General features: G+C 42.8%; 1 long non-coding RNA gene across 1 annotated transcript; it reads right to left on the bottom strand.

The window, feature by feature from the left end:
- Positions 1–1,986: 1,986 nt before the first annotated feature.
- Positions 1,987–24,315, bottom strand: LOC121275708. Its single transcript, XR_005942552.1, has 3 exons — positions 24,250–24,315; positions 2,121–2,209; positions 1,987–2,028 (listed from the first exon to the last, which is right to left on the bottom strand). It is a non-coding gene; the product is annotated as an uncharacterized LOC121275708 (long non-coding RNA).
- Positions 24,316–24,554: the final 239 nt, after the last annotated feature.

Raw genomic sequence — 24,554 nt, 5'->3', positions numbered from 1 at the left:
ATCTCTCTCTCCATGGCAACTGTCTGAGGCTGAACAAGATTGTCCATCATCTTGGTGTCATTTTTGTCTCTGAAATGAGTTCCCACCACTTATCTGTACATCACTAATATTGCCTATTTCCACCTCTGTAACATTGTCTATTCGGCCTTTGCCTCAGTTCATTTGCTGCTGAAACTCTCATCCATGCCTTCGTTACCTCGAAACTTGACTATTCCAATGCATTCCTGGTTGGTTTCATTTTTCTAGTCTCCATAAACTGAAGGTTGTCTGGTTGCCTGTATCCTAACTTGCACCAAGTCTTGATTACCACTGTGCTCATTGGCCTACACTGGCTCCTGTTTAAGCAACATCTCCATTTTAAAATTCTCACCCTTATTTTCAAACTCCTCTATGGTTTTGTCCCTTCCTACATCTGTAATGTCCCCCAGTACTACAGCCCTCCAAGATATCTGTGTTCCTAATTCGGGCCTCTTATACATTCCTGATTTTAATTTCTCCAGCATTGGTAACTCTGCCCTCAGCTGTCTATGTCTTAAATCTAGAATCCCATTTCTAAAGCTCTCCGCCTCTCTACCTTCTCCCCATTTTCTTCCTTTAAAATGCTCTTTGAAACCTCCTTCTTTGGCTTTGACTTTGGTCATCTATCCTAATCATACTCCTTATGTGGTTTAATGTCAAACTTTGCTAGATAACACTTCTCTGAAGCACCATTGTACATTTTAATATATTGAGGGTGCTACATAAATGCAAATTGTTGTGATTGTTGTTGGGTCTTACCGTCTACTTAGTCGAGCATATAAAAATTGCAATTGGTTGTCTTCAAGAGGCTTACGGGAGATAAGTAAGCTGGGGTATTTTGACTGCTCAGTGGGGCAATGTTAGCACTTTCCATTGACAATGTGCTAATTGCGATATATTTGGGACATTCAATTGAATGCTGAGTCTGTGTGCTCACTGCATCTGTGTTTACATACTCTCTGCATCAGTCAGGGGGCCTGCTCTGGACTCTGTCAGCTCTTTTTAGGACAAAGTCTGTAGGAGCAAAACCAAACTTTGTGGTTAAAATCAGCTGTTCCCCAGAGAAGAGCTGTGCAAAATCCTGCCTTTCGTTAACAGTTTAAAAGGGGATAGACTGGTAGCTATTTGTTAGTCTAGTGATATGAGGTTTGCAGAAAGCGTGAATGCATGTGACTGTTGATAAATTGCTACACACAAACGATCACTAATAATTTCTATCAACTGACAGTGAAATGGCAGTATTTGCTGTGTATTGTTCCAAAAACAACATTTCTTGCTAAAGCCTAGTTCTCTCTACAATGACAGATTGGAATCAATCTTAGCAAAGTGGATATGAAGAGATATTTTAAGGAAAACAGCTTGAACTCACGCAGGAATATTATTTCCAGTAATTTGTGAATTTATGTGGTTTCCACCACTCTGAGCCATACAAGCACATATCTTCCACCCTTAACAAAAATAGAATCTTTTTGCTATCAATAATATTACATAATTTATCCACAAAGATGAGTATGGATGCAAATAGGCACAACAGAATGTGGTTGTGTGTCTAAACCTTTGTATCTGTTATATCTTATGTAAATTTAAAAAGCACAGCATATGGATGATATAGTGAGTGAAACAGATTCAGAGAACAAGCTACCTGCATTACTTCTTTTGACAGTTTTTCTTCAAAAATTATAATTTCTTTTTGAATTTTTTCTCTATTGACTGAGTTATACAAAATTCACAGAATAAATAACTTGCAATTAGTTTAAATTTATTTTGCATGGAACAAGTCATGAAAATGGAAAGTGCTGGTGGAGGCTGGTTTATGCTTGCCATCTTCCATATCCTTGTTCACCAATCTCACTTGATGCAATGTTGGAGCAATGCTGAGGAAGAATCTTCTATTTATGGGAAGGAAGGAAATATCAGAAACAGACCATCCCAGACTGTTCTCGTGCACTTTCCAGCTTCTCGTTTCACAGTGGAATTGGCAGAGGTCTGGCAGCATTTATACTCAAGTGCCTGAGGAACAGATTAGTAGGATATAGGTTTATGTTCACAGTTGCACATGGATTGAGTTCAGATGAGGGTGTAGGAATCAGAAGGTGACTCACCTGTATAGGCTACTTTAAAGCAATTTCCAGCACAAGTCCAAAGTTTGAAGGCTTCTTGCCAGTCTTTTTGGTTGGTGAATGTTGAGTAACTATGAGATTTAAAGGGGGAAGAAGTAAGATAAATTAAATATGTGGAAACATTGCTAAAGTAGGAAAGTTTGGTAGAAGAGCAAACTCTGTATGGAATTCAAAAATAAAATGTGCATGACTTTTGTGCCAAGTCTGAGAACCCAACTGCATCATCACATCTTAAATTGGATATATTGAATTTTCAAAAGACAGAAAGATGCAAAAGAATTCAAGACTGGATACCAATAACTTTTGCGAACCTTTCCCCAAAAATGTTCAATAAAAATATTCAACATTCCAGTATGCCGTAACAAGTCTGGTCTGCTTATACAGCTTTGTCAAGTACAGTTAAGACTTGTCAAAATGAATTACAAGCAATTCATATGATATCAGCATACCCTATACAGACCTGCAAAAGTCATTTGATACAGTGAAGCAAAAAAATTATCATGAGTAAATTCCTGCATAATCAGCAACAAAGAACCAATTCAGATTCAAGCTCTGAACAGATGTCTGGGAACACTTAAAGATACACAGTCACCAATGTTCCCTGTAATTTCCCTGCACTGCATGGCCTGTTTGTTGTACTGCATAGTCCCTTTAAGATTGCTGCGTGACATCTTAAAGGGAACACTGCTTGTGCATGGCTCAGTTGCCCCATGTGGCATATTCCCGACTGTTGCATGGCCACATACCTGCGCAGCTTGGAGGGAATGTTGACTGTCCCTGTTAAGTGGTTGCCTGAAGGGTAAAAAATTATTTCAGTATTTTTAAAGGCTGAAAACAGTCATTAAATATATGAGGTGCAGGCCACCTTCAGTATCCTGGAGGTCTATTAGGATCTTAAGGCAAAAGTTTTGTTGCTTTGAAAGTTATTGCATTATAGTATGGCAAAGATCTCCCACATCATTTTTGATCAGTTGCCCCTTGAATAGTTCCACCATCCAAAGAAACATTACCATGGAGTAGGGAGATGAGGAGACCCAATCACATCCAATGGCAGAAGAGAATTGTTACAAGTTTCAGGTCTAGACTAAACATTTGCTCAGATCAAACATCGGGGTCTCTTCTGTGAGCAGACCACACATTCATTACAAATGCTTGTCTACTTTTACTTTCCAGTGTGTCGTCATAGGATCATGTGACTTGGAATCATAGCAATGAAATTCCTCAATTTGTGTCCTGGAATCTCACACATACCTCCACGTGTGTTTCCACAGTTCTAGAACAAAACAGGATTGCACTTATATAGCCTTTCACAACCTCAGAACGTACCAAAGCACTTTACAGCCAATGAAGTACTTTTGAAGTGTCGTCACATTGTAAAGTAGGAAACCTGGCAGCAATTTGCATATAGCAAGCTTTGACAAACAGCAATGTGAACCAGATATGCGATGTTGATTGGGGTTAATTATTGGTCAGGACACCTGGAGTAACTCTTGTGCTCTTCTTTGAAATAGCACAATGGGATCCTTCATGTTCACCTGAGAGGGCAGATGGTGACTCGGTTTAATATCTCATCAAAATACAGCATGCCTAACAGTGCAGAACTCCCTTAGTTACTGGATTGTCAGGTGTTGTCTATATGTCAGCTATATTTTTGTGCTCGATTCCTAGAGCAGGATTTAAACTCATAGACAAGAATTTTACATTCGGCATGTGGGCATGTGCCCGACACACCAGAGTGTTAAATGACACGTGATGACGTCGGGCTGGCATCCTGACGTCACCACGCACCGTCATGATATTTCATTCGGTGGGCACACCCTGGTGTCAGCTGCGTGTCCAACGATAATTGAAAGGCCTTTTAAGGCCATTAAAGACCTAATTAACTTGAATTTTGTGCTGCGCATCCAACCTTACGGGTTGGCGGGCAGGCGAAAAGGCCAAATGGCCTTTACATTTTTTAGGACACCTCATCCCTGAGTGGGACGAGGTTTCCTAAAGCACATACAAATTAAATAAAAACTTTCTTTTGCCATTAAAACCATGTCCCATCTCGTGTGACACAGCCACATGAGGGGACATGTTTCATTAAATTTTTAATGTCATTATTACTTCTTTTAAAAAGAGCTTCAATCTCCGTGAGGCAGCTCTGTGCCTCAGGGAGATTAAACGCATGCGCGAACTGCACGGTAGACCTGATTTTCTCTTCACCACCCCCCCCACAAGCCTGCACTCAGCACTACCGCTTGCGATCCACGCAGGGTGGGCCTTAATTGGCCCACCCGTGTGAAATCAAGGTGCAGAGCTGATCGCGATCAGCTCCCCAACCGCCGCTGCTTGCTTCTGCTGAGCCCGCATGCCGAATGTAAAATTCTGGCCATAATCTTTTGCCTCAGAAGGAGAAGTGCTATCAACGGAGCCACAGCTGATATTAGCAGTTTGACAAACACTCTAGTGAAACTAGGCTAATTGGAATCGCTAAACTGATTTATTCTATAAATACATATTAACAGATTATAATTTTCAGTGCATTTTAATCCAGTTTGAAACATTCCCCTTAACAGAGAAAATAACGAACCATGCCGCATAATCCTTGTTGTAAGGTTAAATTCACTTTACATACTAGCAAATTCCTGAACACTAGCTGGCCCAAACTGTAGAAACAGAGTTCTCCCTCTGTCTTCGTTTGTTCCCAAATTTGAACTTCTGTAGACTGTTTTCTTGTCCAGATCGAGAGTAAGTGAAAGAGTTAACCACTGCAATTGAAAATTCTGTCCACCTTCATGTATCAAGGGAGCAGCATAATTTGGGCGAGCCCATCTTTTCTGGAAATTCATCTATTTATGAATTATTATGGCTTATCTATAAGGCCAACAGAACTCTTGTCAGCAGAGGGCTCACAGTGAGTTCATTCTAGAACTTTACAAAATCACAATCAACAATAAGCCAAAGGCAATTGTTTCCACAGGGATTACCTTTTAAACAGTGATATTGGTTCCTCGAAGAAAATAATATCCTACCATGATCCCAGCTCTTGTAGGAATATGTATTGCTCCAAGTTACATCAGCAAACTGAGACAGGGGTTTCTGAAGCGCCTAGCAGATGGGGTCGGCTGCCCCAAATATGAAAATGACCACATCCAAACAATTTGGAATGGGATCAATGGCTATCTCCATGGATAGTCAAGGTTTTCATTCCCTTGTATGTTTGACGATTGAATGGGACTCCCAGAATTTCAGCCCGATAATACCTAAAGCATACCAAATGCAAATACACATACTTCCACAACCTTCCTGAGTCTGGTAAATGTGGTAATGTTACTGGAATAGTGATCCAGAGGCCCTGATTAATGCTCTGCAGATGCAAGTTCAATCCCACCATGGCAGCTGATCACCAGCAGGAATGTCCTTTTCCTCCTTAAGCTTCAAGTGATGAGCCAATTCTGCAATGATCTCTGCTTTCTTAGCTCCTACTTTTAAAATAACCCCCATTTCATCTGCTACAGCCTTCAAATTATCTTTAGTCAACTATTCCAAAGCACTAAAAGACAAATCCTTCTCTCCAAAAAGCCCTAAGCATAAAAGGCTTTGATTTCTCAAAGAATACAGCAAAAGTAAATGTGAAATCTTGTTTCTTTACATTCTGGAAGTTCCAGTAATTCCAGCTAAATTTAGTTCAGATGCAGAATGAGCCCCCACTTTTGTTATAATCCTCATGGAGACCAACAAACCGAAAGAACTGAATTTACCAAATGATACCAACAAGAAATCCAATAGACAAGATTTCACTTTTTTAACTTCTACTTTAACAATCAAGCCAAAGTCAACAAAAAATAAACACGAGTTAACATGCAAATTGCATTTAATAGAAACAATAAATTACACTTTAAATAACAGGTACAACAAAGATAGACTACACAGGTTTACTGGCAGTGCACTTAGCATATATGGCATTAGCTTCCTTCAAAGCTCTGAACATTCTCCGATCAAATTCTGTTTCTTTTCTTCACAGATTTAGCCTAATCCCCAGCCAACAGCAGCACCCACAGGCATGGTCTTCAATAAAATGGCACATGTCTGCAGAAACTCCTTAACTCAGTTCAAAACAGCCTTGATGGTGTGGATTCCCCAGAGTCACCTCCTTCTGACTACTCTGTAATATCCTGGTGCACTGTATGGCTAGTTCAGTAAAACAACTGAAGCAGCAGCAGTGATTTTATTTCACTATCATGCTGCTAAGTCCAGCTTTCAGGTTTCCATTCTTTCAGCTGTCTCACACACACAACTTTCCACAGACCCCTGCACTGATCCTGCTAAAATCCGATCTCAAGTGTTCTGTATTTCCTTTTGGCTTCAACCAGCCTCCGTTTCCTTAGCAACCCGAGGTCACAGTCTGATTTCCCAGAAGTCTGCTGTCACAGCCATGGACCCAAAGTCACAACCACTTTTTTCCTAGAAACCTAGGGCAGGATATTGAGGTCGGCGAGCAGGGGGTGCAGGGCCCACTTGCCGACGCGTAAAGTGATGCGGGATGATGTCGGCAGAACTCCCGATGTCATCCCGCATCATTTCAATTTTCAGGTCGATGGGGGCGCAGCCAAATCAGCTGTGCACCTGCCGACCTGTCAACGGCCAATTGAGGCCATTTAAAAAGTAATTAGAGCCCTGATGGACTTCAGAAAAAGCATGAAACCTCATCCATGAGTGGGATGATGTTTCATGTAGGTTTTGGAAAATTTAATAAAAGTTTACTTAAAAGTGAAGGACATGTCCCAACTCATGTGACACTGTCACATGAGGGGACATGTCAGGGAAATTTCATTTCTCTATGTGTTCCATTTTTAAATTTACCGCCAATCTCCCTGAGGCAGCACCTAGCCTCAGGGAGATGAGTGCACTCTTTTGCGTGCATGCACGAAAGAGCGGACTCCCAGCTTAGGGAATCACCCCCCATCCGCACAGGGGGCACACAGCACTTCCTGGCGGACGTCACGCTGGGCGGGCCTTAAATGGCTCGCCCACTTAAAATGGTGGTGCGGCCTTGATCGGGGACACCGATTGGAGGCGCGTCCACACGGGACAGCTCCCGAACGTCCCTCCTCAACAGGGGGAAAATTCTTCACCTAAAGTTTTAGTTTCTCTTTCAGTTAGGTGCTGTCTCAAAAAAACACAGGTTTTGAAAACAAAGTAAGTGAATACAACTGCTCACATATGCTTCCGCACTGGCGTCATAAGCCGGAGATTTCATCACAATATTGAATACAGGAAAACTAATCATACCAACGCATAAGCGGCTGACCTCCCATGTTTGGTAAGGTCAGCTCAGCAGCATGTTTTATTGGTGTTCCCAGTATTTCACTGAAAACAAACCAAGATAGGAGATGGGATGCTCTGTTCCAGAAACTCTTAAAGATCTCCCAGCTAATTTAAGGGTGCATTTGTTCTTCTTGCTAAAGATGGTTTGTAGTAGAGCAACCATGCTCAGTGATAAAGGCAGGATATACTGTAAATACTCATCAGGTTATGCAGCCTCTGTGGTGAAAGGATGCAAGGGTTAATGTTCCATTGACACGACAAGTTAACCGTACCTTCTTCTCTCCAGAAATGCTGCTGAACCCATTGAGTTTTTTGAACATTTTCTGAATTTATTCCAGATTTCAAGCACTGACTGTGTTTTGCTTTTAATCCCAATTAGTGACTAGACATAAGAGGCCTTGTAGCAGGAAGTTCAGCCACAATGTGTTACTCTATTAGCTGGAGAAAGCTATCCAACAATAAGGAGCATGGACAGACAGCATAGCTAGAGATAATGGATCAAGTTAATGTAATCTTAGCTATGACCCAGATATGGGACCAGGTGAAATAAGTTTTTTCTTGGCCTGCGCAAGGCTGCCAAGGTAGATATACAATATGTAGCAAGCTTCTTCAATGCTGCTCACCATCACAGATGGAAAATCTGGGGAACCTTTCCAACCACTGATCTTGCTTAATATGCAGACAAGCTCATTTTACTCTGCTCCACTGCCATGCTGCATATCACATTGCTGCCCATGTAGGCTATTAAATTGATCAAGTATAAGGCATCCAGGAGAATGTCAGCACAGTGTTCCTCATAGCTACATGATCACACAAGCTTATAAGTTGTATCGTGTCCAAGACTCTTTGATAGAGCAATTTTTTTGTTTAACAACCTTTTCCTTCTAACATATATTTCTTTTTTTATCTGCTTCAGGACAGATGAGATTTTCAGTGAGGAGCATTGGCAGCTTCACAAGCACTGCAATGCAATCGTTTGCCAGCTGTTTTTCAAAGGGGATCTTGCTGCACATATTGTGGTGCATTTTCTTCTTTTTCCCCGCTAGTTGCCAAAGAGGAAGAGAAAGAGGAGCCAGCGAGCCAGAAGGAGGTCATTAACCTAGCACCCCACAACACTTTGTGCCTTCATAGTGACAGTTGGGAGGCTACTCAAACAACACAGATATCATAGCCAAGCTCAATCCCATCCACATTCAAATCCATACACACATACACCATAAAGTGAGGGAAACTTTTCAATTCATCTAACTCATCCCTCCATTAACGAGTTGTAATTCCCCTCTCAGGACAAAGCAGAAGTGATGTAGAAAGTTAGCTAGCATTCAGGTCCCATTGATTAGAGGCTGGTCAGAGAGTGACATGGAGTGTTCAGTGTGGCCTGGATTTCTCTTCCATTACTCTGCCCCAATTCAGGTGGGTTTCAGAGGAAATCAAGCATTGAGAACTACCTCTGCCCCATCCTCAATTTCTCTCATCTCCATCCCCAAAATCACCAGTGCCCACTTCTTCCCAGTCTACCACATATAAAGCTGGTGGGCAGGTGAGTCCCAGGCTCCTGACATAGTTTCTTGCTTTCCATCCCTTCTGCCTCTGGTACCTTGGTACCACCAGATGAAGCCTGGTAGTAGTGTGAAGGGTAGTGACAGGAAGTTTCCAAAGTCTCTTGATGGTGGGAGAGGGTTCTCTAGAGGTTGCCTCCTATTGTATTTTCTGAAGCCTCTCCCATTGAACTTGCACTTAGCTGCTGATGACCTTGGTCTCAGCTGAGGCTTTAAGTGAAACATTTGCTCCAGTCCTTGAGATCTTTCTGCTGCTTTAATGCAACTCTTGTCTCTTATGCTGCTCCAGTGACATTCCCAAGCCACCACAGCTTGGGCCATGGCCTTTTCTGGGAGATTTCCTTCCAGGAATCCAACATGAATGACAATGCCCCAACCCAGGAAACAGCATTGGGATCATGATGGGTTTGGGGTGGTGAACATAAGTCCAGCGCTAATCCTGTTAGGACAAGAAATGCAAGATCTAGTCCTATAATTCTGCTCTGCTAGCTGTGTGGCTCCAAGCAGATACCAATCTTAAACTGGTATCTATTGTATAACAATGCTTTTAATTACTTCCATAGAAGCTACAACATGGAAGCAGGTTGTTAGTTCAAGCAGTCCATGTTGATGTTTATCCTCCACATAGTCCTACTCCATTTGTATTCCCTGTTTCCATTTCCCCTTATTCCATTTTCTTTTAGCCATCTATATAGGTTATTCTTAAGTGTTATCAAGATTTCTGCTTCAATCACTAAAATTCCTAATCAAGGTTATGCATAATTGGCCATAATCTCAATATTAACATTGCACATAGCTGAAGCCTGATTCAACTGGTGTAAAAACATTTTATGGACCTGATGTGCAAGTCACTCGAGCCTTCCTTGCTCCCTTCTCAGCTCTCAAACTCCCCACTCCCCACCCCCATCCCTTAGCTTATAATCTAAATATTTTTGCTAGACCTAAGCATAGGAAATTGACAATGTTTGATTTGATGTATGTTTTATTAGAGTGCTTTTACAGTGGTTGGAGGAGAAAGCACTTCTCAAGTACTAGAAGGTCAATGTGTGAGTATTGAATGGGTCCTCTGTTCTTCTGGTAGAAACCAAATGAATAATTTCACAGCATTACTTCAGAATTTGGCATTGCTAGCTTTGTTCTTTGGCATGCCAGCTTCAGCAAATGTATACACTTGCAATAAAAAAAAAGAAAAACAAATGAGTTCAATCGGGTTTTTTTTTCTTTCCATTCATAAAATGACAAAGCTTAAAAAGGAATGATGCAGAAGCGCTCATAAATTGACCAGTTTACTCAGTGTAACAAGAGGGAATTCAGCAAAGAAAATAAACAGGTCCCCGGGTTGCTCGGGACTAACCTGCTAGTCAGACAGTTTCCCTTTAATTTAGTTCAGTGTGCGTGTGTGCACTGGTAACGGTGAAGGGGTCAGAGGAACTGAAGGCTCGTGGGATTCCTAGGACTCCCACAGCCAGAAGCACAGCTGTGCAAACAGTTGCAGGGCTTTGGCAGGGTGGGCTGGTGAATAAAGCCATGAATGCTGAGAATAAAATTGACATATATACCCCCTACAAAAATCTGAGCTTGACAGATGTATAATTCTTTCACCCAGCTATGGATTCAAGTGATGCCTTCATAACCTTAAATGTTGCAACAATTCCAATCATATATATATATATATATATATATTTATATATATTTATATAATATACATGTGTATATATGTATGACTTATTTCCAGCAAAACTATCAATAATAATAGGTGGAGATAAAAGTCATTGATTATTATAACTGCAAGAATGCTGCATCATAGATTGTTCCTTAACTTACAAGTCCTCATCCTTGTGTTCACTTGACTACCATATCCAAAACCTGAAAAAAAAATTATGCAAACTGAAAACAGCTGTGACTGACCTTCTTATCACACATACAGAGCCCTACATAAATAGCTAAACTGAAACAGTGACCAGAGCAAGGAGCAGTCTGACTTTTGAGTCATTCATGGCACTAAAGTTCTTTCGTGGTTTTCCTTTCTGAATCCATATTTCAGCTGGTAGTTGGGCTGAATGGCTAAGCTTGGATCCCTTGTGACTGTGTTTCTACTGGCAACAGGTGAGTCTAAAATCCCGCAAGGCAAAGAGGCTCACTTCCACAATCTTTCCACAGAAGAGGTCCTGCTGTTCAAAATAAAAGGCCTTGTTCCTAGTGTTGGTTGGGTCAGGTTGAGAACTCATGGTTGGATCCTCCTAACTCACCTGATATTTCTTTCAGGTTAAGGTAGTGTGGCAGGTAATTGTCAAGCTTCCAATCACAGGAGAGCCCAACTCTTTGATGCATTATGACATGAAGTGACCTTCAGTCTCAAAATGTGCCCCCATCCATGTAACTCATTCTTTTAATAAAATAGGAAAGAAGGGGTTAACAGGCAACACTTGACTTTCCTTGAGAGGGTCCCTATTATCGTAATATATCTTTAAGGGACAGCAGCATACCATTGTAGAATAAGGGTGTTCAAAAGAACAAGAGTTAATGTGGGACTGAAGAACAGTCACATGATAGTAGACTGTGTGTGTAATAGAGACTGGAAGGAGCCAGGATGGAAATAGCGCCCTGTGCATGGCAGTACCTTGGATATGTATATAGTTATGGGTTAACAATAAATGGTTTATGTTCAACCACACAAGCTTCCAGACCTTCACGTGAGACACCAAACAATCTTACAACATGGCGGCAGTGAAGGATGGACCCCAAAGTCCCAGGGAAGATGGGGAAGGAATCTATATTCCCAAAGCATGAAAAACTAAAAAAACAAAAGCCTGGCCTGGGAGATGTGCATGTAAATTGAAGGCACAGTTGGAAAGCACTTAAATAAAAAAAACTCCATTGTACACTTGAAGGCTAAAGGACTCCATCAGGGCACATAGAGGTCCATTTCCAGACCTGATCAAAGGCACAGTCAAGGGATCTAATTAGATGAGAAAAGTGCCAAGCAAAATTCAAAAGATAAAGGGAAAAAAAGCTGAAATGCAGCAGAAGAATGCATTGTGCAGATGAAAAGCCAGATCTGATCAGGTGCAGAGGCGGAGTCAAGAGACCCATCAGATCACAAAAAGGCTGAGCAAATTTCAAAAATAAAAGAAGAAAGGCTGACAAAATGAATAATCCACAGTGCAGATGGAAAGAAGAACCTGAGTGAACGCAGAGATAGAGTTAAGGGATCTAGAAAAAGAAAGCTTATGACAATCACACAAGACTCATCACTGTAGAAAGCCTTGAGGAGTATAGGAAGTACAGGGATGAAGCAAAAATGGAAATTAGGAAAGCAAAGAGAGGATAGGAAAAAATATTGGCAAGTAAAATCAAAGAAAATCCTAAGATGTTTTATCAATACATTAAGACCAAGAGAATAACTAAGGAAAGGTAGCGCTTATCAGAGATATACATGGTAACTTGTGGGTTGATGCAAAAGGTGTGGGCAGGGTTCTCAATAAGTACTTTGTCTTTCTTCACTAAGGAGAGGGATGATGCAGATATTCTAGTTAAAGAGGAGGAGTGCGAATTACTAGATACAATAAGGATATTGAGAGAGGAAGTACTGGAGGGGCTGGCATCCTTGAAGGAAGATAAATCACCAGAGACAGATGGATTGTATCCCAGGCTGTTGAAGGAAGCCAGGGAGGAAATAATGGATGTTCCGAGGATCATTTTCCAATCCTCACTGGATACAGGCATGGTCCCAGAGGATTGGAGGTCTGCGAGCATTGCACCATTACTTAAAAAGAGTGCATGGGATAGGCCAGAAAATTATAGGCTGTTCTGTCTGACTTCGATGGTGGGAAAATTATTGGAATCAATTCTGAAAGACAGGATAAACAATCACTTAGAAAGGCTTGGATTGATCAGGGATAGTCAGCATAGTTTTGTTAGGGGAAGGTCCTGTCACGTACTAACTTAATAGCATTTTTTGAGGAAGTAACAAGGAGGATTGATGAGAGTAGTGTACTGGATGTTGTATACATTCATTTCAGTAAGGTATTTGACAAGGTCCCACTTGGCAGACAGGTCAGGAAAGTGAGACCTCATGGGATACAGGGAGAGGTGGCAGATTGGATTCAAAATTGGCTCAGTGACAGGAAACAAAGTAATGGTCAATGGATGTTTTTGCGAATGGAAAACAGTTTCCATTGGTGTTCCACAGGGATCAGTGTTGGGGACCTTGCTGTGTATTGTATATATTAATGATTTAGGCTTAAATGTGGGAGGCGTGATTGGGAAATTTGCAGATGACACAAAAATTTGCCATGTAGTTGATAGTGAAGAGGATAACTGCTGATTCTAGAATGATATCAATTGATTGAGTGGGCGGAGAAGTGGCAAATAGAATTCAATCCATAAAAATGTGAGGTAACACATTTGGGGAGGGCAAGCAAAGCAAGGGAATACTCAGTAAATGGAAAGTTATTGAGAGAGGTAGAGGAAGTGAGAGATCTTGGAGTGCATGTCCACAGGTCCCTCAAGGTGGCAGGACAGGTGGATAAGGTGGTAAAGAAAGCGTAAGGAATGCTTTCCTTTATTGGACAAGGTATTGAATACAAAAGCAGGGGTGTAATGATGGAACTGTATAAAACACTAGTTAGGCCACAGCCAGAATTTTGTGTACAATTCTGGTCACCACATTACAGGAAGGACATAATTGCTCCAGAGAGAGTGCAGAGGAGATTTACAAGAACGTTGCCAGGACTTGAAAATTGCAGCTATGAGGAGAGATTGGATAGGCTAGGATAGCTTTCATTAGAACAGAGGAGGTTAAGGGGTGACATAATTGAGGTGTACAAAATTGTGAGGGGCCTAGATAGAGCAGACAGGAAAGACATAGCTGAGGGGTCAATTACCAGGAGGCATAGATTTAAGATGACTGGTAGAAGGATTAGAGGGAACATGAGAAAAAGTTTTTTTACCCAGAGGGTGGTGGGCATCTGAAATTCACTGCCTAGGTTGGTGGTCGAGGCTGAAATTTATCAATTATTTAAAAGGTACCTGGATCTGCATCTGAGGTGTTGTTTCCTACAAGGCTATGGACCAGATGCTGGAAAGTAGAAATAAAATGAGCGGCTAGTTTCTTTTATCTCTTTGGCCGACACAGACATGATGGGCTGAATGGCCTCTTTCTGCACCGTAACCTTTCTATGGTTCTATGGTTCTAACTCACTAGCAGGGTGAGCAAAATGCAGCAAAAAACTGAAATTTCCTTTTAAAATATGCAGCAAATCAGGATCAGCACATCGAGATTGCAGCTGGAAGAAAGCTGCAGCAACAGGCCCTCAGCCGGTACCATAACATGTGGTAGCTGAACTGGGGTGAAGAAAAAAGGCTTTTAAAAATGACAGAGCGTGTTTAAAAAAAAATTGCTTTCCACTGACTTTTCTCTGATTTAGAAATCCATTGGAGGGCTAAGGGCTCTTATTTTAAACATTTTCTTCAGCGTTAAACAGCCGATAAGTTAAAAAATAGGTCTGTGGATGCAGTGGGAGCCTGCCAAAACTGACAAGATGAACAGGTCTGTAGTTCCCTGTTTTCTCTTTCCCTCCTTTCTTAAATAGTGTGGTTACATTTGCTACCTTCCAATCTGCAGGAGCCATTCCAGAATCTATAGAAATTTGGAAGATAACCACCATGCATTATCTCTACAGCCATCTCTGTCAACACTGTGATGTAGATCATCAGTTCCAGGGATTTGTTAACTTTCAGTCCAATTAATTTCTACCTTTTTACCAATATTTCTATCATTCAGATTCTCGTTCTTGGTAGCTTTTGGTTCTCTAACATTCCGAGGAGACCTTTTTTATCTTTCTCTGTGAAGAGAGACACAAAGGATGGGATTGTTCCATCCCACCCGTAACAGATTTCCTGGTGGCCGGGAGAATCCAGCAGCAGGCAAAAAGTCAAAAATCCGCTGGCTTGCAATTCTCCCAATGGAATGTTTATTGCGGGTCGATTATCCCGCTGACTAGTGGCTTGAATTCCATTTGCATTCATTAACATAATGAATGCTCATTAAAACAGCTGCTCGCCGGAATCTCATCACGCCTTCCAATCTTGGTTCACGCCAGTGGGAAATTACATCAGCCTCAAGCCCATTTGAAAAGGGGAGGCGTGAACAAGTTGGACCTCAGAACACTGGCAATTTAGAGGTGAGTGGAATATATATAGACTATATGCCATAGCACTGCACCAGTGTTGTAGCAATGAACGCCACACTGCTGGGGCTGTAGGGCTGATCTGCTCCTGTTCTTTATCTACATTGTTCCAAGGAACACCATTGTGCTGTGGTACTCATGCAGGCCTCCACTTTCAGAAACAATTCTATCTGGCTATCATTCCATCAATTTACAACTGGTGTGTGATCACCGGAAGCACATACTGCATGTTTGAACATGGTACTCTGGGAGTTGCCATGATTCCTACGTTCTGAGTCACTCCCAGATGCCCAAGATTTTCGAGGGGCCATTACGTCTGCAGGGAAGGTTGCTTGGGGATAAGGGATACCCACTGAAATGCTGGCTGATGACACCAGTGTGTCACCAGCAGAGTCGTTCTGAGGAGAGGTACAACGCTGATCACAGCTCCACATGCTCCCTTATAGAGCAGGCCATAGGGATTCTGATGATGCACTTCAGATTCTTGGACCGCTCAAGTGGCTCATTCCAATACACTCGCGCCAGGAATGGGTGATTCAGTGAACCCCTGCCAGAGGGTGAACTGGAGAAGGATGAGACCTCATTGGAGGATGAAGATCCAGAGGCCCAGGAACCTCAGGAGGCTGCTAAGGGTCAGTATGAGCGCGATCTCACCATGGAGCAAGGAAGACATGGGAGACATGCTAGTGATTCATTAATTGTTGACAGTTTCCAGGAAGAGTAAAGTTAAATGAGGGAATATGGCCACGTCTCTCCTAGCCCTTAATGCCATTGTCTTTCACCTCAGGGGATGTCCACCCACTTGCAGCAAGACCGAGTCCCGCATTCACACTTGCCTCATGAATCACCAGGCCATGATCTTTGCTTTGGTTTGTGGAGCCCTGTGAGTGAGCTGACTCTGGGAACTGAGAGTCCACTTAGAAACAAGATGAATGTGAAAGAAGCCTTGAAGTCTTCACCGCCATCTAATGATGCAAACACTGCTGCAACTGAGATGTGGACATGCCTAGGGATCTCCTCCTCCTGTGCATGTCTTTTCTTCTGCCACTACCACTGAGGAAACACAAATGCTGCTAGAATATCAATGCTGATGAGCTGCCCTCACTCAATGCTGTTCCTTGAGGAAGAAGGGTTAGAAACGCTTACATCACATATTTCCAGTAAAGATTTAAACATATCTCCCTGACATCACACAAAGGGTGCAGAGATTAGTTCAACTGTGGTTGACATCACAGGAATGTGAATCTCACAGTGGGACACTGTCACTGAGTAGGAGGAAGGCTAAACCTCAAAATAAGAGGATTCCAAAGCACAAAATCACAACACCTTCACTTGCCAAGAACATTCGCATATCCACCAAATGCATTAACAAAAATGTAATTTATTTACATGTCCAGCACACCTGTGACCCAAAAATGACATCAATTTTTCTTCACTTTCCTAACTCTAGCGTTATACCTGGGTGCAGCACCGACATCTGTAGCAGAGGTGGAGGCAGCCTGCTGACTGCTACGTCCTGATGTCTGTGATGATCTTGGCAGACATCTTCTGGTAGTCCAAGGCCTGGAGGGACCTGGCCTGATAAATGTCCACCTGGTCAGTGGCAGAAGTGTCCACGGCAGCCTGAGAAGTTGGCGTGGATGGGAGTCACATGCAGAAGGAGCTGTGGGTGGCTGCAAACCATTGGACTGTCCTGAGAGGAGGCCCCAGGAGTGCCTGGATGATGCTCACCCTCCCTGTGGGTGCCTGAGGGCCCGACTCTGAATCCTTTAGGAGATGGTGCCCACCAAGGTGTGTGGCCGTGGAGTGCAGGGCCGAGCACAAATCCTGCAAGACCTGTTGGACCAAGGTCTCCAAGGTGGTCGCCAGCCTTCCCACAGTGACCTCGAGGTGCTCGCATGTTGGAGCCATGACATCAGACAGAACACAGATGATCACCTCCATTGTTCGCTCTAGTCTGCTGAGTGACTGTCGAATCTCTACCTGATGTTCTGCTGCCTATCATTGCATCTCCAGTATTGAGTTGGTGGCCGCTCATCATCTGACTCAAACTGAGTGGGTTGCTGGACTAAAGCAGTCCTTCAAGTACCGGAGACCTGCTCTGTCCCTACCTCTGACTGCTGCTGGGACGTGTCAGTGTGGTGTTCCCCAGAAAATGAGCCCTAGCATAATCCACAGCTGTTTCCCACTGATGTGTGTGTCTCTGAGCTGGTGGAGGGTGCGTGTGAGCACCGTGACGGTTCTTCCAGAGCTTCGTCCTCGGATGAAGTCTGGCGGCTCCCACTGGTGCTCAACTGGCTTTGGGGGCTTCAATCTGCTGGTGCCTAGAAAATAAAAAATAGAGTTTCAGTAAATGAGCATGAGCTAGATAAGACTACACGTGACTCACTGTGAACGTCAGGATTTGATGGAGTGATGGAGCAGTGATCTGTACTGGGTTGGTGGGAGAGGCCGATCTCCCCTTACCCACAGGAGTTGATCCCTGTCCTCCCCAGCCAGCTTGCTGCAGCCTCCTCAAACTCAGTGGGGGAAATGATGTAGGCCATCCCTCCCCCAGTCTGTGCTCTCTCGTGCCTGTTGTGCACCAGCCTGGCCTGTATGAAGAAGAAAGAAAGGCATGTGATGAGAAGGGATGGAGCAGAGTTTGGGTGAGATGCATGTCCCCTGTGTGTGGTGAGCCTTCTCCAGAAGGGCCAGGGATGGAGTGTGAGCAACATGATAGATGGGATGGTAGTGATGTGAAAGTCTCGGTGAGAGAATAAGTGTTGATATGTGTCCCCCGCTAATGGTTGTGTGAGATCCCTGAAGGGAGTAGCCGTTTGAGTGCATGATGCCATGATGAGAGTTTGATATTAGAGGGTTTTGAAGGATAACTTACCCTGGCAGAGCAGATGAGATAATTCATCCCTTTCCTGCACCAGATGGCATTACGGGTGCGGTTGCCAGCCACGGACTTGCTCCACGATAGCCTCACAGGCCAGAGAGGTGAGGCTGCTGCGCTTCCTGCAGCCATCCCTGGGGTAGTGCACTTGCCTGTGTACCTGCACCCCTCTGATCAAGGCCTAGAGGGCCTGTGGGTGATGTAGGGTGCCGCCTTCCTCTTGAGGCTCTTAGCCTTTCTCTTATGGGTTTCAGACATCTCTGGTGGGCTGGAGAGTGTGAGATTATGTGTTGGACTGGCATCTAAATATGGCGCCCGGACATTTGAACCCACCATCTGATGGTGGGCGGACGAATCAGCTCCCGACCTGCCAGGTGATTCAGACCTATACAGACCTTTGCATAATTAATGACCCTTCAAGTTCAGAATTGGGCGTGAGTTTCCGCCATTTCGGATAGTGGGGTGAGCGCCGCTGAAACCGCCCACCACCACACTTAGTTTTGTTGATGGATAATTCCACCAAAGTATTTGTTTGGTCTCTCTGCTCTTTCTCTATTTCCCATTATAAATTCTCCTGCCTCTATCTGCAATGGGCCCACAGTTGCCTTTGCTAATCCTTGCCTTTTTACATACCTATAAAAGCTTTTACACTCCGTTTTGATGTTTCCTGCTAATTTACTTTCATATTCTAATTTGTCTCTTGTTCATTAGTTTCTTGGCCCCCCTTTGCTAAATTCTAAAATGCTCCCAGTTCTCAGGCTTACTACTTTTTTTTTGGCAACTGCCACGACCGGTCCCAGATGAGGTTCTCAGTTTGTTAATTTTCTGGTCGAGATCCCCAAGTTGTTCTGACCGGCCCGGGACCCCAGTTTTGTTATGATCCTGGGTGAGGAGGAATGAGCTGGTTCGCCTCTTTATTCAACCCCTTGGTTGGTTGCAACAAGTTTAGTTTAAAAATCCTTTCCCTGTGGATATCTTTTCCTTGTTTAAAAGAATGTACATTTTATAAGTGACCAACTTAACCATGCTTTCTTTAGTCAAAGAAACAGTAAGTTTATTTGTTACTAAAGCCAAAGGAAAAATAATAAAGACATGACACACATATGCACACTTTAATCAGAAATGAGAAGTTGGGAGTCCAAATAAAAGTTTTAAAATATACATATCGGTCCTTGGTTTGTCTATGAGGCATGGATGATGGTAGGTTCTGTCCATTCAGTTGGGTGATTTCAGTGGAGCTGACTTTGTCAGATTTGCAGTCTGTTGAAGACACTTGTTGGTTTGTCCCGGGGATGGATCCTGGTTTTCTCTGAAAGGTAACTGATGAGTCTGTCTTGTTTCTTTTTACTTGTGGTCTCCACTAGAACACACTTGCCACCACCACCACCCCCCGCCCACCCCCAGCATGAGAAAGGGAGAGAGATTGTCTGGTGACTGTCTGGTGTTTCTTCTTATTTCTGTCATTCACCAACGCTGGTCTGTAGCCTGCTTTTTAACACATTTTCTTGCATATTCCCGGGAGGGGAAATAGTCATCTCTTGCAACTGGAGTCTGTGTTTCTTTCATCTCAGACCATTTTACTCATTCTGAGATATAAATCAACAGGAGATGGATTTTTGGATGTCTGACAAGGTAGGAAACAATCCCCATTGTCTTCACAGCCACAGGAGATTAAAGTCCAGTCTTTTGCACTTTTTGTACCCTTCTTTCAAGTGTCTCTGTTTGAAGTAGGCCTTGACACTTCTTCAGGTGCGACATTTCATGTCCCCTCAGGACAGACCTGTCAGTATAATCCACATAGGAATTTTCCAGAAAGTGGTCACTTTACATTATCAGCCATCTTTTGTTCAATATGTCCTTGTATTTCTTTTAAAAACACAGGTCTTCCTTAAAAAAAGCTCAATGTGCCCATAGGTAGTTGGTGACTGTAGCCCACTGTTGTGACACAATATTATAAGCCTCTTCCTATGATCTAATACAATTTTCAATTTCTCTTGTTAGCCATGGTTAGATCGCTTTTCCTGCTGGGTTTTTGTGAATCAAAGGAATGTAAATTTACTGTAAACCATGTATTAATTCCTAAGTGTTAGCCACAGCCTGTCTACCATCATACTTTTCATGTAGTTTCCCAATCTATGACAGCCACTTGCCCCTCATACTTTTGTAGTTTCCTATATTTATATTTAAGACCCAGGATTTGGATTGAGCAACATTACATTTAAACCTTATGTAAAATTCTAACATAACATGGCCATTCATCCCCAGAGATTCCTTTACAATGAGATTATTAATTAGTCCTTACTCCTTATATAATTTCTAGATCTAAAATAGCCCATTGCCTGGTTGGTTCCTCAACATACTGTTCTAGAAAACCTGCACAGGATTAGTGCTAATTAGATTTGCCCAGTCTGTATATAAATTGAAGCCCCCCATGATTACTGTATTACCCTTGTTACATGCATTTCTAATTTTCTGATTTCGACTGTGCCTTGCATTATCACTACTGTCTGGTGGCCTATAAGCAACTTCCACCAAAGTTTGCTGCCCTTTGCTGTTTTTTAGCTCCACCCAAACTGTTTCCACATCTTAATCTTCTGATCTAAGATCCTTTCTCACTAATATACTGATCTCATTCTTTATTAACAGTGCTACCCCATCTCCTCGTCGTTTTTTGCTTATCCTTCCTAAATGCTGAATACCCTTGCACATTCAGTTCCCAGCCTTGGTCATCATGGAGCCGCCTCCCCATAACTGCAATTAGATCATACCTGCTTACTTCCATTTGTGCCGTCAATTCATCTAAGTTTTTGCAAATGCTATGTGCATTCAGATAGAGTATCTTCAATTGTGTCTTTTTTATTACTTTCACGACCTCTAGACTTATCTGCTCATGGGCTCTTAAGTTTAAGTGCTCTGTCCTTTTCTGCCCCACCAAAATTTCCAATTCCCTAAGTGCCTTGTTCTCTTTCTTTAATTTATCACAGCTCCCCTCACTTGATCCCTCTCCCCCACCTTTTAGTTTAAACCTCTACCGCCCAAATTAAAAGACTTGCCAGAACACTAGTTCCAGCACCGTTCAGGTGAAGACCATCCCAATGGTACAGCTCCCATTTTCCTCAGTATTGGTGCAAGTGCCCCATGAATCGAATCCCATTTTTCACATGCCACACTTTGAGCCACACATTTAATTCTCTAATCTTATTTACCCGATTCCAATTTGCTCGTGACTCAGGTAATAATCCAAAGATTATTACCTTTGATGATCTGCTTTTTAATTTATCCCCTAGCTGCTTATATTCTCTAAGCAGAATCTCTTTCCTAGTCCTATCTATGTCATTGATACCTAGGTAGACCTCCCACTGCAAATTTCTCTCCAATGCAGAGCACATGCCCTGAACCTTGGCTCTGGGCAGGTCAACTCAACCTTCCGGGCTCACACTCTCAGCAGCAGAAAACTGTGTCTATTCCCCTACTACCCCTTACTGCCACGGCATTCCTAATAAATCCCCCTGCTTGAATGGCTTCCTGTACCACAATGCCATTGTAGTTTCCTCATCCACCCTGCAGTCCCCACATGCATCCATATAGCTGCAAGAACCTCGTACCTGTTGGACAATTGCAAAGGCTGAAGATCACTTAGCTGCCTCACTCGCAGTCTCACCCTCCTGTCCCGGATCATGGTTCAAATCAGATGACCCTATCCTAAGGGATGTGACCACCTCCTGGTACAAAGTGTCCAGGAAACTTTACCCCTCCCCGATGTGTCGCAGTGTCTACAGCTTGGCATCTAGCTCAATGGCTCTGAGCCAAAGCCCCTCCAGCTGGAGACAATTACTATAGACCTGTTTGCTCTGGATCATACAGGTGTCCATGAGGCCCCACATTCTGCAGCTGCCTCACATCAACTGCCCTGCTATCTTTATAGTGCTTAATTAATTAATAATTTTACTGATCAAATTTTAATTCATATCTAAAGTCCTGCCTGTGCTTATATTCTTATTATTTTGATAAATGTTCTACTTGCCCCAATTAAAATTCTCTACTTAAGGTAAGTAAGAAAGACTCACCAGCTAATCTAATAGGATTTACAACCATGAATAAACCTCACTATTTCTACTATTAATAAAATCTGACAATTACTAAAATTACCTGAGTTTTTAAAGATAAATGTGTAAAATACAAGTCCTGTTACTTCAGCTGATAGAGGTTATTAAACGGTAATCAGCAGGCCATTACCTTGTTTGGCCTGCAGCTGTGAAACATCATGAGGCCTAAGTCAACGCTGAGGACTCCCAGGGCACCTCCCTCCCCACTGTACACCATTCTCCCACCAACTCTGGTGGCTCTGTCCTGCCAGTGGGACAGGACATATCCAGGAATGCTGTTGGAGGAGTGGAACAACTGGCTGTAACGTATGATGCGGGGAGTGTGACTCTGTTGCTTGACTAGTCTGTAGCCTGAGGTAGATGCCAGGTGGTCAATCCAGTTTTGTTCTTATTCAAATTTTTCGTAACAGTTTGATACAACTGAATGGCTTGTGAGGCCATTTCAGAGGGCGGTTAAGAGTCAGTTACATTCACAGAATCACAAAGTGCAGAAGAGGCCCTTTGGCCCATCGAGTCTGTACCGACATGTGAAAAACACCTGACCTACCAACCTAATTTACCAGCACTTGGCCCGTAGCCTTGAATGTTATGACGTACCAAGTGCTCATCCAGGTACTTTTTAAAGGATATGAGGCAACCCGCCTCCACCACCCTCCCAGACATTGCAGAGAGGCTGGACCAGGGGAGAATGTCATATTTCTCTCCTTTAAGGGCATTAGTGAACCAGATGTGTTTCCACGGCAATCCCATAGTTTCATTGTCACTACTACTGAGGTTAGTTTTTTATTCCAGAATAAGTACTTAATTGAATGTATGTCTCTAAAGCATTAGTCTGGATTTATGGGTTATTAGACTAGTAACATTACCACTATGCTACCTTTCTTGGCATATGGAATAAATTGGCAATCCTCAGGACATCCACAGACAAATGCTTTCAGCTTGAAGCTGTTTTGCTGATGTGAGGATTTGGCTGACAGTTCCAGCATCAGTATTGCACCTCCATCTTGTGCCACCTCCTCTTTCTCCATTCTCATCAATAGCACATATTTTTCACAGTAAAGCCTGCTGTTTCCCTTCACTTAGGGCACTCTGATTGTTCCTCCCAAGTCTGTAGTCCACACTATCCTTAATTGCACAGTGCTCTTGGCTTTTCAATTGGCCTTCTCTGGAAAAATCGGGTCCACTGTCCTGCCTCACGCACTTACAGGTTCCCAACCCCAAAATCGTCCCGAAGTCAGAATCATCACCCTATCAGCAAAATTCAACCTTTTGTTTCAGGACTGCCAGCATTTCTTCTAAGTCTCCGTTCTCCTTCTTCTGCCCAAATACCAGCCCAAAGGCAAGCACCTTGCAAGGCAATAGATAGCAAAGTAAAGGGTAATCCATAGGGAGACATACAAAACATAAGTGAGCAGTGGGACCTGAGCGGGGGTTACTCCACCACACGTCTCTACAGAGGTGGTCATAATGCCATTCTTTGCTTCCTTATGTGCATTAAGCTTTGATCCCCATTATCCTCACCACTGTTCCAAAAGCTTCCATATTCCAGACAACTGACTTTCAGAATGTACTTCTCAGCTTGAGATCATCTACAGCCTCACCAATCCCTGCCGCTGTGATTTTCTCAGCTCCACACACCTTGCTCATCCTCTCCAACATCAACCTATTACTTGTTGTCCATTTCCTGTATTCCACCTCTCCAGCTACCTTGATCTCATTCTATGGAACTCCTTCTCTCAATATCTTTGCTTTTCCATTTCCTTCACTACACTCAAAAACTTTTACGGTTAAGCGCTCACCCTTCTTGACTCTCTTGCCCTTTTTCGGTGGTCATTTACTATTCACCACACAATGATGCTTTCTGAGATGTGTCTCTGTATAGGAGGAGCACTATAGAAATGTAAGCTTTTGTTGTTGCTGTGTGTATGTGTATGAAAGAAAAATTGCAATCTAATAGGAGATACTATTGCATTTTGATGTACCTAATATCAAACTCTATTATTTGAATCTTGGTATCACAGTCACACAGTGCAAGAGAGGAAGATGACTCGTGAGACTCACCTAACCAGATGGAATAAGAACTGTCAATTAAAGAATGCAGCACAGGATGGCCATGATCCAATGGTCACTTATGGGAATGAAGAGATGTAGATAAATAGGCGACAGTCTGGTTTGACGTGGATGAGCTGCTTTTTCAATTGCTTTAATGGAAAAATAATCTGAAGTGATGATGCCAACAGCATTTTGATAATATAAACAGAATATGTAGGAGGACTGCCAAGGACATTGCACTAATGACCTGAATTTTCAAACACAAGCAAGAGTTTATGCTGATGAGTCACTTGTTGAATATTTTTATTATCTGA

Source organism: Carcharodon carcharias, chromosome 3 (assembly GCF_017639515.1).
Source record: "Carcharodon carcharias isolate sCarCar2 chromosome 3, sCarCar2.pri, whole genome shotgun sequence".
In the NCBI taxonomy this organism is placed as follows: domain Eukaryota; kingdom Metazoa; phylum Chordata; class Chondrichthyes; order Lamniformes; family Lamnidae; genus Carcharodon; species Carcharodon carcharias.
The sequence above is the reverse complement of the archived record's forward strand: the minus strand, read 5'-3'. Positions and strand labels throughout refer to the sequence as shown.